The sequence below is a fragment of the Sinohyriopsis cumingii genome, chromosome 5 (assembly GCF_028554795.1).
Source record: "Sinohyriopsis cumingii isolate HCF-2022 chromosome 5, ASM2855479v2, whole genome shotgun sequence".
NCBI lineage: Eukaryota > Metazoa > Mollusca > Bivalvia > Unionida > Unionidae > Sinohyriopsis > Sinohyriopsis cumingii.
The window spans coordinates 88,960,726-88,974,636 of NC_142965.1; the positions used below are offsets into that span (position 1 = coordinate 88,960,726).

Sequence of the window (13,911 nt, forward strand, 5' to 3'; positions counted from 1 at the left end):
TCCTATGATTATAGGACCAATTAGTAAATAGTGTGAAGTCAGTAATTAAATACGGTTAACACATCATTTTGTATCGATCTAAAGATATTCTGGATGACAAATAATGAGTTAATTCTCTAAAGAAATTAAAACAATTATATGAGATTTTACCCCGAGTTTAATTCCCTATAAATACTTAGATCTATGGTAGTGCAGTCTCACACAAAAAACCCAAAATAAACAAATATTGGGTACACAGACCTTTTTCATTTTATAATTCTGTCCACCCGTACGAACGACTGCCCAGTTTAGTACTTCATAGCAAGAGATGTATTCCTTATCCAATTCTGTTTTTAAGTTCAGTAAGATATCTCATATACACTATTATTGTTATTATTATTATTGTTATTATTGTTATTATTATTATTATTATTATTGTTATTATTATTATTATTGTTGTTATTATTATTATTATTATTATTATTGTTATTATTATTATTATTATTATTATTGTTATTATTATTATTATTATTATTATTATTGTTATTATTATTATTATTATTATTATTAACACACTGCTTCTTTATGAAATATGGCGCCAGTTTGAGGACGATACTCATGTTCAGTGTTCATAACCCATTTTATTTTAAACATAAGTGTGAAAGATAGAAACTTGTTGATGAAATAAATCGTATGTTTATACCTATATTTTCATATGGGAATACATCAGATTTCTCATCTTGCCATATGATGCTTAATTGCCTGCAAACGTCATAACTCCAGCAACAAAAACGAGAACTTTGTTAGAAACAAATGAATAGCATCTGTTTTACATTCACAACATGGAAGCTAACTTTTGCTGAAATTAACCCTTAATCCCTTGACAACAGTGACATGCCCTCTGTGTTGCATTGCCGAATCGTAGTTACTTTGTGGTCATATAAAATCAAGTAGTGTACTATATGACAAAAATGTAATGTACTGCGACATATTAATTCATCTCAAACATGGCGACGCTCTCATAAGTCGCTAAAATTTATATAATCAGCCTATGAAATTGAAGGAGGGTATTGTATATAAAGTTCAATCATCTTAGCTTCGATTCTGTTTTACAAATATGGACATCAGCAGTTTTCTATTTAAGATTGTGCCAGGACACTGGCCTCAAAACATTAAATTGTTAGTTCCTAATATAGTTGCAGTATACCTTGCTGCTTCGTATCGCGGTTTGTTCAGAAATATTACGGTACCACGGTGCAAAACTTTAAGTCTATGCATGTACATGTAGCTTAATTTTACATATGCATTGTCAATTATTATAAGAATTATATGCTCAAAATTATATCCTGTATCACACTGTCTGAATTGCAGAATTGTTCTGTGATGCATATTCTCATTTGTAATATTATATATTGCGTTTTCGTTGTGTGCATATGCACATTCTAGGTTTTATCTTTTCAGCTGCCTATATGAACAGAAAGTTGTGTCTTCCGAATGAGAATATATGCAGTTTCAACAATACGAGTGTTGACATTCTGATGTGTGTCATTACAACTCAAAATAGTTTCTTTGCAAATGAAATATTTCATTTTATAACTCTGTTCAATATTATTCAGTTAAAACATTCACGTACTGAAAGTTACCATGTGCACATGGAGTTTGAAGATATAAATTATCAGTATTCTAATATCAAATATATCATATTTAGAAACAATATTTGGCAGATGTAAATATGCAATGTTGACTGTACATCTAACACGCAAACAAATATTACAGAATATAATCTAGAGCATTTACCAACATAAAGTGCATGCATAGAATAATGTAGACATTACCCATCCACAGTGGTTTGGGCGCAAATGTATTCACCCTTACGATAATATAAAATTGATCAATTATAAAAACGTCAATTCGTGATTACCAAAAGGCTTGGTGTCTTGTAAGAACTGTCTACAAAAGAACATAATGAAAATAAGCGACACCAACAGACTCGGTGTAAGTGCAAACATAATACCACAGGGTCCATCATATTTTATCAGTGTGTGTGTGTGTCTTTGATTTTGATTTCTAACGTAGCTTTAACAATTTTCCAGTCATATCGCTACGATGTATCTAGTGTGGCAGTTTATAGCCTTGATGAAGCACTGGGACATGATGCCGCAGAAATGTATCATCATGTCCCACCCTTCACATTATCCTGATACCAGGCCGACCAGTCCTAACGCTAACCTCTTAATGATAAGCGCCTAGCGAGGCAGCTGCTAGCACCATTATTTAATTCTTTGGTGTGACTTGGCCGGGGTTCGAAACTGCGACCTCCCGCATCCCAGTCAGACGCTTTAAGCACTTGGGTCACCTTAGCGGTATATTATTCTATTAGAGGTAGATATTCAGCTTTAAAAGCTCTTGAGAAAACTTTTGACACGTATCCCGATACTTGCCGATGAAGAATATATAATATCTTTTTCGTGTAAACGATGCAAGGGAAATCTATTTCATCTTGTATCCAAGTTGCCTAATGACGCTAAAAATTATATCAAACATATTTGAAATGGCCGAAGGATACTCAAAGGAAAAAGAGTCAGTCGATTTGATTAGAAGAAGTTGCTTCATAAACTCATAGACTTGCAGAGCGATTAAAAGAAAATAAGTAGGTACTGCAGTGAATTCGGTTGGATGTAGTTATTACAGAAGGTATCTGTCTAATCGATGTTAATCAAAATAAAAAAAAATAAAAAAGAGCGTCGCGGTACTATTTTTTTCCAGACTTAAGTAACGAAAGAAAAAGTTGGCGTAATAGACTGTTTGTTCGTACATTAAAACCTTTAATTAATAGTATATTCCAAACACACCTTATGTTGACAGTTTATGCGAGCGGAACCAGCGTACAATATTACACGAAGATTAAGTTTGATCACATAAAAGGTAAAGCTCTGCTCTTCAAACAAGACGACCACTTGAACCAACATAAAACTAGTAATGCCCTGATAAATTAACAGTATATCACTATTGAGAGAAATCTTCAATCGCTTCGATTCAGCCGTGACCTCGTTTGTCACTGTTAACTGCTCCATCGGGAGCCCCGACAGGGAGGTGGTGGTGGTGTTGGGGGCGAAATGTCTAAAGCGCTAGACTTTACCAATGCCATCTCACTTCTGTCCGCTTGGCTTTGAATTTGGTGCTCAGCCAATGCGGACATGTGAGTTTTCTCGGGTTCTTTCTCCACCACTTATACAGGCCGCAATGCATAGCATATCGTGTGCTAGACTTTAAGCCCATAAAGAAACGACATCAATAATTGTTTTTTATAATAGATGAACGGCACATTCAAAATTGAAATACTAGGCAACATTCCTGCCGATTTTTCACGTACTAGAAACAACACAACCATAATTGTTAGGTCAAGAAATCTCTACAGCTATAAGGAAAATTAAGGTATATATGATTCCCGATAAGATCACTAGCAGACACTATTTTGCCCATTTTACCTGGACGATGGGCAATGCGGCAGTTTTTCTATATGTGACCTGCAACGTTGACCATTTTGAACAAGGCACACTGAATCAAAATAAACTTATGAATTGCAACTGTAGGTACTAACAGAACACCTGATTTGAGTTTTGTTTGTGTATGTATGTTTGTAACAGTGTCTTGAGATTCAATGAATTTATTTAAACTTCCAAAAACTCAACAATTAATCTGCCAGCATGTCACTAATATGGCTGATGTTGACGTCATTCGAGATCTATGTATTGTATTTCAATAGCATTTGTCCTAACCCTGTTTACAGTATAATATGCTCTGTGACTTGTTTCAAGTCGCGATATTCTAACAAAGATAACAACCGATTCTTCGAATGATAATTATGCGATTGCACTGGATAATATTTATCGTTCCTAAAATAACTGTTCACTTGTCAGAACGAAAATAAACACAATGACAAATATAAAACGTAAGCAATGTCTGAGTTGTCAGAGTTTAATTTAAACAAGGTAATCAAGCACAATGTAAGCAGTAAGACTGATATCTGGCGAACATGTATTCGGCACTGATTAAATAACACACACTTAAAGCTATAAATTCGTATATAATAATATATCAGGATAACACAATTAGAATACAAATAAGAACAGAACATGTGTTATCTAGCAGTCTAAATCTAGTGTTAACGCATTCTTTCCATGCTAACAATTATACTCGGTTGATTCTTCATCTCCGCTAAAAGGACTTTTGCCCCGCTAGTTAATGGTGCTTTGTCCAGGCACGTACATATAACTATTGCATCATTTTGGTACTTAATTTATATAATTTTAATACTATATATTGATATTCCATTCACCAGGGTGGTGTACAATTCAAACGCATATGTTGTGTAAAATCACCTTTTCTTTGAAGGATGGCTTTTACGCGTCGGTTTGAATAATTAAGATTCTATTTTTCTATAATCTATAGGATATATTTGTCAGGTGCTTGAACACTTTGTCACATGACCCAATAAGAAATTTAATAAGCTCTTTTGAATGGTACGGTACCGCTGATTTGAAATTAAAAAAGAATCGTTGCAAACCTGATTAGAGGTACGCAGAATGTACAATGAGGTACAAGTGAGAGACTGAGTGTTGGATTTTGTGCGCCTAATTGTGCTCCTCCACGTCCTAGATTGGATCCTTACTGAGTATAACAGTAAACGTAGCGTTAAAGTGAGAACCATTTTAGTCGGCAAAATATTATCATGCTTATGCAAAAACTTCAAACAAGTATTATTGTGGTAGTTGCAACAAATTAGGTCAATTCCATGAAAAATTAAGAACTTCCGAGAAAATATATAAAACGAAAATTGGCATGCGAATTAGAAACATTGGGGTTTCTTAAAAATATTGCTTCGCACAACTTTGCGGATTCCAGCGAATCCCAGTGACTCACCTAAATCGGTCTTGTCAGTGTAACTATAGTTTGTGACTTTCAAAACAAACTATATTGCAAAGGCCTAAAGTATAGTTTCTGACGCAGTGTTAGTTCTATTCCACCATGATTATGAAATGAGACAATCAAAGGTTTTGGAATAATTTCTTTCTGTGATATATATGTGAGTGAGTTCGACCTGCATGTTTTGTGTGTCTGTTCGACCTGCTTCTCGATCCCGACACTTCAATACTCAAATAGCTACAATCCTTGAGCTTTGACAGAAAGGGTCATTAAATACCCTCTTCGCTGTCTAGATTCTGTCTATACGAGAATGCCTAATTAACTGTAAACGGAGCTATTTTCCACCGTATTGCGAGGTCAGTTTGCAATGAATCTTTATCTACAGTCGGCCAACGGACTTTGTACTATTTTGCATGTGTAATTAGTATGTACTCAATTAGATGACATTATATTCTCGAGTAGCTTAGATTGAATAACAATCATTCCAAAGAAATAGATGCATTTAAAGTAAAGGTAATCCTGTATGCGTGGGATGATGGAAGAGATATGCATCAAAGTAAACAAAATTTATGAACTGTCTTCATCATGTCACATTTTGTTCACATCCGTTTATATTTATGTTTAACAAAACGCCCACATGCGGATTTCAACATAAACACAAAAGTTGTCCAAGGGGAAATGTAACTTATATTCACGTTATTTTGTGTTTCATTATACAAATATTCCTAGAACTGCATAGACGTTGTAAAGATACGACTATATTTTCTACAAGCTATGATCTTTTCTCAACTTTGCATTCGTCATTCTTTAGGATCGCAGTATCTTAAAATATGTATTGGAAACCGGTGAATATTTTTAAACTGCTGCAACTGCAAGGAGGTACGATATTTCGTAACATCAAAACTGAACATTTTTGCGATGGTCGTTTAAAACAGATGAACTATTGGACACTCACTCATGCTGATATTTCAGAATGTATGAGATGAAAGACTGGCTTGGTTATATTAGCTGGTTTCCGTTTTACATGATCAAAATTCCCCTGGTCATCAAGTAGAATCAACGTAGTGTTTCGTTAATAAATTTGTCGTACAGATCTAACATAATTGCCTTGTGATCTTTCGGCAACCACTTTCCATTACAAGTATTTAATACAGAACAGAAAGGTTTCAAAGATAATAACGATGTGATATATTAAGGTCCTTTGGTATTTAGTCACTCTTAGATTTTGGAGAACATAGTCTTTCTAAATTAGTCACTTTACAAATTGTTATATCCAGGGGTTCATTTACATACATTTGTCCAGGCATAAACCATAAGTGAATTATGCTGATACTATCGAAAGATTATCTTATTATAAGGCTCACAAAAATATATATTTTGTTGGAGTCTATGTTTATTTTCCAGGTGATTCGCAGGTGGATATATTATTGAATATTAGACAAGGTTTGTCTTCTAATCTGATATCGTGTCTGCTACCAACTCAAGACAGATGCTATGATTATTAATGGAAATAACACTTTCATTATTTTTAAGTGAAAATGTCAAAAGTATTTACAGTATTCCTAATCAAAGCTCAAAATAGTAAATACTGTTCTAGGAATAAAGTTCTAATTAAATTCCAGTGGTGGTTGAAATAAGGTCAAGCACTTAAATTGTTAATATCCCTATAGTGGCGTGTGACGCGGTGATGTGACAGCAGTATTTTGGTGAATCACAGTAACATAATCTAAGGTGTCCTTATTTAAATTCACTATCATCACAAGTTAATGTCTCTGTCCAATAATATTATTATGATCACTTTGTACTTCAAGTGAAAAGTTAATGTGAATACAGTTTTCAAACCAAATCAAGGTAAAAACAATACAATACAAATGATTCTACTTCAGGATTTTAAAGCTCGAATGATTAATTTCTAGATAACAAGATTATACAGTCCTCTACTTGACATAGGTCGCATTTTAGCATTTTCTAAAACTGATATGACATTGTAAGTTTTCCATTCTGGAATATTCAAATTTCTCAACAAGAGAAAATCTTTTACCAAACATTTACTAAAGAACATGGTAAACATAATGTCCTTGGCCGAGACCAAGAGGATTATTCTGATATTTAAACCACACTCTTATGGAAATATTAACTATGCATTATTTGCGTAAATAATTAAAACAACACCTGTGTCTCTAGTAACGAGCGCAGTGCATAATACAATTAAAAATAACAAAAAGTGGTGGCAAACAGCTAACAGACGATACAAATTAAATATGCATATCAAATAATATATTGCATGTAAGAAAAGTCTATACAAAGTCAATGAACACTACTTATGAGAGAGAGATGTATGTGTCATTGTGTGTAACATGTTATATTCATTTACAATGTACACATTTGATTAAATGGAAGCTAGGAATTCATTTTCTGGTTATTTTGGTTTTATTAATGGATAATAACTGGAAATTCATCACTGACTAGAAGAGTAGAGAAGCAATATTCTATTCTTGAAACCTTTCGTATACATATTCATACAGTATGCGAATCACAATACGATATGCCAACAGCAATGTAGTATCTAATTGCTAATATCATCGATTGCAAAATCGCCGTACGTGTGTGCTATTATATAATGTGCACACAAAAAGGAATTGTGATTTAATGTTGAGGCGAAATCAGCTATATCAGACAAGATAAGAATTCAGACTTCTGTGAAGAAATTCTAATTTTATCATGCCACATTTGCTTCTGAATCATGCATTCAAACTGCCAATCACCATTAATTACTAATTAGCTAATAGCTGAAATAATAATCGTAATTCTATAGTTTTTAAGGAGCCTGATACAGTTTATTATTGAGTTTAGGAAGTCACTTTATAAAAAACAAAAACACAGGTCATCGAATCTGAACGTGGTTGTTTGAGATTTTCATGTGGAAGGTTAACATAGAATTAAAACATGGTGGTTTGATTTGTCAAGTTGAAGGTTACAGTACCCTATGCAGGGCGTGAAAGTAAGATCGTTATATAACATGTGAATTTCTTCTTCGTAATTTTTAAAAAGGTGCAAACGTTTTTCATATTTCTCTTTTGTGCAAAGATACTCAAGCTTTGCTTAAAAATAAATTCTTTCACAACTTGTATATTTCGGAAGAGCAGAAATTAAGCAACAACCCTCGATATATGGTTCTTCATGTTTATCTAAATCAGCAATTGTACGCAATAAAATTTCAGATCTGTAATGTATAATTGGGCAAATATATATATATATATATATATATATATATATATATATAAGGCAATTATTTTCGACCATGGTATCTCTATATAATGTATAATTAAACTTCTTCATATGTTCAATAGGTTTAGATAAAAAATGATCTACATAATCGATATCATCAGCCGAAGAACCATTTGATACAAAGGTATTACTTGCAGAGATGTAAGGAATGTAATTTGTTTTACATGAATATTGAAAATCCGGTAAATATTCAATTACTAATCAAAACCTCAACAATATAGACCGTACTTACTGGCTTATAACTGGAATCTGCAATATTTACAAATCCATATCTGCCGTCCCATAATACGCCGGTATATCAGGGATTTTGTTGTTTGCAGTTGGAATTATCTTAAAAGCCAGAATATACGTTAGTTATGGAGGGACTGAAATGCTCGCTATAATTTGGTACTGCAGGAAGATGTCTAAAGGTTGTCACTGAATACGCCGTGGGCCGATAATGGGTTGCAAATATACCTTATATTAGGGAAGGACTCATACATAACAGGGCTTAAGGTGATCGAACTCTATGCTCTCAGCTATGTCTTCAGTATAAACAATAATACAAAGAATCCAAGACTGATCCAAGGGGCTCAACTGCATTTGGTTGTCATAATTTTTAATTCCATTGTCGATGATAATTCTTTGAATACTGATTGTGATGTAATCCTCGAAACATTATAATTAATTAACAACAATCGCATCCATTCTTTATTTCAGTAGTAATCGCTTATGTGTAACTCAATGAAACGCATTAGTGATATCACAGAAAATGACGAACGAGATTTCGTTTCTATTTCTATTTTTCATTGAAATGTTATGGAAGATACTGATAAGTTGAAAAGTGATTCACAGACCATGTGACAAACCAGGTAGAAATGGGTACGAAAATGATTTTCGTGAAAATAAATATACAGGTGTTTGAACACTGTTATATTTAATCTCTTACTGGCATTGATAGGAAATCATTCATAATGATTTCAAAGGGTTAATGATTTAATATTTAATACTGAACTTATGAAAGGCGTTGAATACTTTCCAGCCTTTATGAGCTTCGATGAGCAAATATTGAATATTTTCAACGATTTTGTAGAACTGCTTCGGGAATATTAGCTTTTATCACGAGTTTCAAAATTATGGGTTAGCTAGATGAGGCCCAAATAGCAACCACTTGTTGTACGAACGTTATCCCAAGGCGTGGTTGCTCGTGGTATAATGCAAATATTTTCTAGTCTTGTATGTGACTTAACAGGAGATTTATATATTAGCAATAAAGTAGCATTTTATTAAGAAACGTTTAGTTTAGGATTTTTGTTTGGACACAGGTAGGATCACTTCTGAAGCTGTTTATTGCTTTTTAATGTTGTGCCGATTATGTAATTTGTATAGCTTACCGTATATAACGTCATTCCGTGTTATCGGTTATGCCCGTGTCATTCTTAGTACACGGTGTTAGATTTATTTTCAGGAGATCATTTTTGACCTTGATGATCAGAGCTGATCATTGCAGCTGTGGAGCTGACCACGGTGGTCAGCGTTGACGGGGTACCAGCTGTAGAGCTGGCCATAGTTGACTTTGATGGTTGTGGTGCAGTCCATAGCAGCTGTGGAGCTGACGATGGAGCTGGCGATGCAGCTGGCGATGGAGCTGGTTGAACAGTTGCTGTTGCTTTTTGAGTAACATATGATCGGGGGCTGCTAAGCGATTGATGGGAGTTGATTGCTTGATTGACGAAAGAACTTTATGGTGGTCGGTAACGACTTGTACTGCTGACTCCTTGATTGACCAGTGTGACTGGTAGAAACGTATTCTAGTGACCGAGTGTTCTGTGTAACTCCATACATGTATCCTTTCAGCCGTGGTCTATTTTAGGGGTTTGTTATACGCGGTGTTTTGGGACTGTAAAGATATTGCGTGTGATATCTGTCCGATTGTTTCATTTTAATAATTGAGCAATGTACCGCATTGATCACTATTTGTGTGAATATATTTTACTATATGAGTAAAGAACATCCTTTTTAGTATTTGAGTAAAATACAGCGTTCATTTTGTCGCGCGAAATTACTGTGAATCATTATCCCTTGTCCTAGTACTGTGTAAGGTCATTTACTTGTATTCACATTTATGTTACATTATTAGATTCGTGCGGATTGTATTAATATCTTCCACCTGAGTCATTCATCAGCAAACATTGTATTTGTGTCACCATCAAAAGTGTTCTGTTATAAATCCAAAATCCACCCCGGTTATCTTGTTACAATACTATAGAGATTGATGTTTCAGATTATATGAGTTCATTTGTCAGACTATAGAGATTGATTTGTCATATTATAAGGATTGATTAGTTATATGATAGAGATTGATTCGTTAGATTATAGGGATTCATTTGTCCCTTTATAGAGATTGATTTGCCATATTACAGTGATTGATTGGTTATATTATAAGGATTGATTTGTCACATGATAGAGATTGATTTATCAGATTATACTGATTCATCTATCTTATGGGGATTGATTTATCACATTATAGAGAATGTTTTGTCATTCTAAAATATTGTTTCTGCGTTAGCTAGCTTACAATCTTTGGAAGGTATTGCCTATTAAAAAAGCAGCTAAAAGTCTGCAAATTGCAAATGTTGCATTTTGAAGTATGAGACCACTAATTTTGTCTACATCAGATGCATTTGTATTTTATGATGTCAAAATTAAATCTACAGTTTTACTCTTACTTGCCTAAATATGACTTAGTTTAAACGCAGTTATCTTTTCCAGAACGAGTACTTTATCTATACCAGTCATCAATGGAAGAAACTAAGCAAAATATCCATTCAGTAAATTTCCTTTCTCAAAGTTAGAATATAAACGTTTTCTTTTCTAACAAGTTTATAAACTAACGCCTTAGTTTTCGAACAGATTTATTTTCTTTATCTTTATCAAAGATTTTCTGTTTAATTGCATTTTATACCGATTTGTCTGGTGAGAATTGCTGGACGTGAATACACCTTTCTTGTTATCTTTGTTTATACATTCGTGTCTTAGATCCGCATTAAACCAGACGTTATCTCTGGGTCTGCGTGTGCCAGTTTCAGATTAAACTATCGTAGAGAAAAATCTACTGAATACATGTATGGTCATCGATCAGTATTGCACTAAATTTAACAGTATCGGAGTCTGCCCAAACTATAAATGGGTCAAAAAGAGTTGCGCATGTTCTCTGATAAAGTGTGTCTGTTCGTCGCCTACGCTAGCTGTATTTTCTACCACACGATTCTTTTGTTTATTGTCCAGTGTCGAGGTAGGTAGTTTTAAGATCAAGCATTGTATGTACGAATTAATGTTGCCTTTATCGTTGCTAGAACTTATTCCCAAAAACAACAACTAAACTATAGATGGAATCTAAATGAAGCAGAATAATATTGTTTTGCTTACAAGAACTAGTTCTAACTAAAACATCTAGCAGTCTATATACCTCACTTCAAGTCCTGGCATGTTATATGATTTAATTTGTTGGCCTATGGTACAGAGTTATAAGGGTTGATTTCGCTGAAGCGGAAAACATTGGATTATGTGTCGTTTTGCACTTCTGACGTTGAGATAAAATATAAAATGTTTGTTTGTTACTACATTTGGATTATAGTTCTGAGCATTATTCGACCCACTATATAAATTCATGGAGTGATGGGAGAATAACAGTACTTATTTGACCCCTAGGAACATGACTATTGTGCATGTTTGTCATTATCCTACATATAAAGCTTGGACTAGCGAGAGACTTTACACATGGAATTTGAAGTAGACAACTTCATGGTAGAAAAGGTACGTCATGGATATATAATAAAGTCGAAAATATATAAACATACTAACTAGTTTTAAAAATCTTATGTTTGCCTATATGTGTGTGTGTGTGTGTGTGTGTGTGTGTGTGTTGTACGTTTACATCTGGCTTTTCGTGGGAGACATTTAAAACATAAGCAATATTAATAAAGCAATAATTCACAAATGGATAATAATAAATATAAAAAACAATTACAGTTATACACCAACCATCATTAATGCTAATATATCAAACACGCATGCAAGTTTATTAGATTTACTTACAAAAAAAGCAATTTTCATTATCGAATATTATAGCAAAATTTTGGAAAGAGCTACTGTCATAATTCTCTGTGCAATTGAAGACGGCACGAAGGGGACTTAGTAACATCACAAGACCAGAATCAATTCTCTGCCATTCAATTGCAAGAAAAATCCTGCATACCTTACCATTTTATGACAGTGCTGTTTCCATTCAGTCACAATACTAACATTTAGGTTTGTTTTATTAATATCTTATGAAGTTCACTATATTGTCCTCCTCTTTCTCACGCACCCTCCTTTTTGTTTACATTACTTTCATTATAACTTATAAATTATATTAAAACTGATAATAAAAGTAAGGTAAACAGAGAGGAGAGCTTGAACATCTGTAAGGTCAGCATTTTATTCTGTTGAAATTTCCATCGTTGTTATATCTGTTTCTAAGGAATTCAAAATTCATGGCTGTGGATTCGATCGAATCGCAAATGTAGTTCACAGTTCTAAATACTCATCCTCTATATAATCTTGATTTGAACAGCATTTATTTGCAGAGGTCGCCATGGAAATTAAATAAACTCGAAAAAAGTATAATAGATTGAGTCACCAAGAAAGGTTAATAAAATTGAATGATGTGTATGCAACTGCTTTGACTCACCATGGGAAGTACATAAAATCTAACAATAATACTTGTGTGAGTCACATGGAAAATACATTGTCACAAAATAAATGAAATTGAAAAATGTACACTAAATTGAGCCATCATTGAATGTACATACTATTGAATAATATATGCAGGATTGAGCAATGGGCATTTCTATTTATCACCTCATTAAAAAGTATTTACTTTTGTAATATGGTTGATAGGAGTAATGCATGCGTCGGACTGAAAACAGTGAAACATGCTAATAATTTAATTACACATCTGAAGCGCGAATGGAACAGATGTGTGTATTCGTCTCAGAAGATATTGCTGATGAATTTTTCAATACTTTACGACGATGATGTTGCTAACTACCATGATACAGTAAAGCTCATTCAGATCCAAATAAATGTTATTGAACGTTTCTGTGATAAAACAGGAACGATCGTCATTTTTAATAAAACTAAAATCATTGTTTTCAGAAATGATGGATATCTCAAGCACATGGAGATTTTGTTTTTCAAAGAAATACCTATTGATTGTCTGTTTTATAACAATTATACGAGTTGTTGTGTATATTTGATTTTATTATATCTGATTTAATATATATTTATTTCAATTTAATTGTTGGTCAGTTTTAAATTTTTGATATTGTAATGTAAATTTATTCACTAGAGATGATACTTTTGCAGAAAACAGTTTGACATTAACTGTTGGTTAATGAACACCAGGTGTTGATCTAAGTCCTGATTTTGTTTCAAAATTTGTGGCAATCACGTAAACAAGTTTTATTTTTATTTTAAAATGATCAGTTGTTGTCGAGGTCACGATTAGACTTCGTGTCTAAGATGTAAACAAATTGTTTGATTTTTTATTTCTTACAGTAAACTGTTTGGTTTTCGTCATGTTCACACTGGGTGTACGTGACCTTTAGCAGATACATGAATTCTATAAACTTCGAGAAGATGATCACTTGACCCGTTTTCTACGTTTAGAAGACGCTATAACCTATGTTTAGAGAA

General features: G+C 33.4%; 1 protein-coding gene across 3 annotated transcripts in view; it reads left to right on the forward strand.

Moving 5' to 3' along the window:
* The first annotated feature begins 11,322 nt into the window (after positions 1 to 11,322).
* LOC149799708 (beta-1,4-galactosyltransferase 2-like) overlaps positions 11,323 to 13,911 on the forward strand; it is a 62,299-nt gene continuing 59,710 nt past the window's right edge. For 2 of the 3 annotated variants that reach the window (XM_089957114.1, XM_089957116.1), the window contains exon 1: positions 11,323 to 11,467. The gene's annotated coding sequence lies outside the window, so the exon portion shown is untranslated. Of the gene's footprint in view, positions 11,468 to 11,828; positions 11,989 to 13,911 lie in introns of those variants that run through there. The other variant, XM_089957115.1, reaches the window with a different exon arrangement.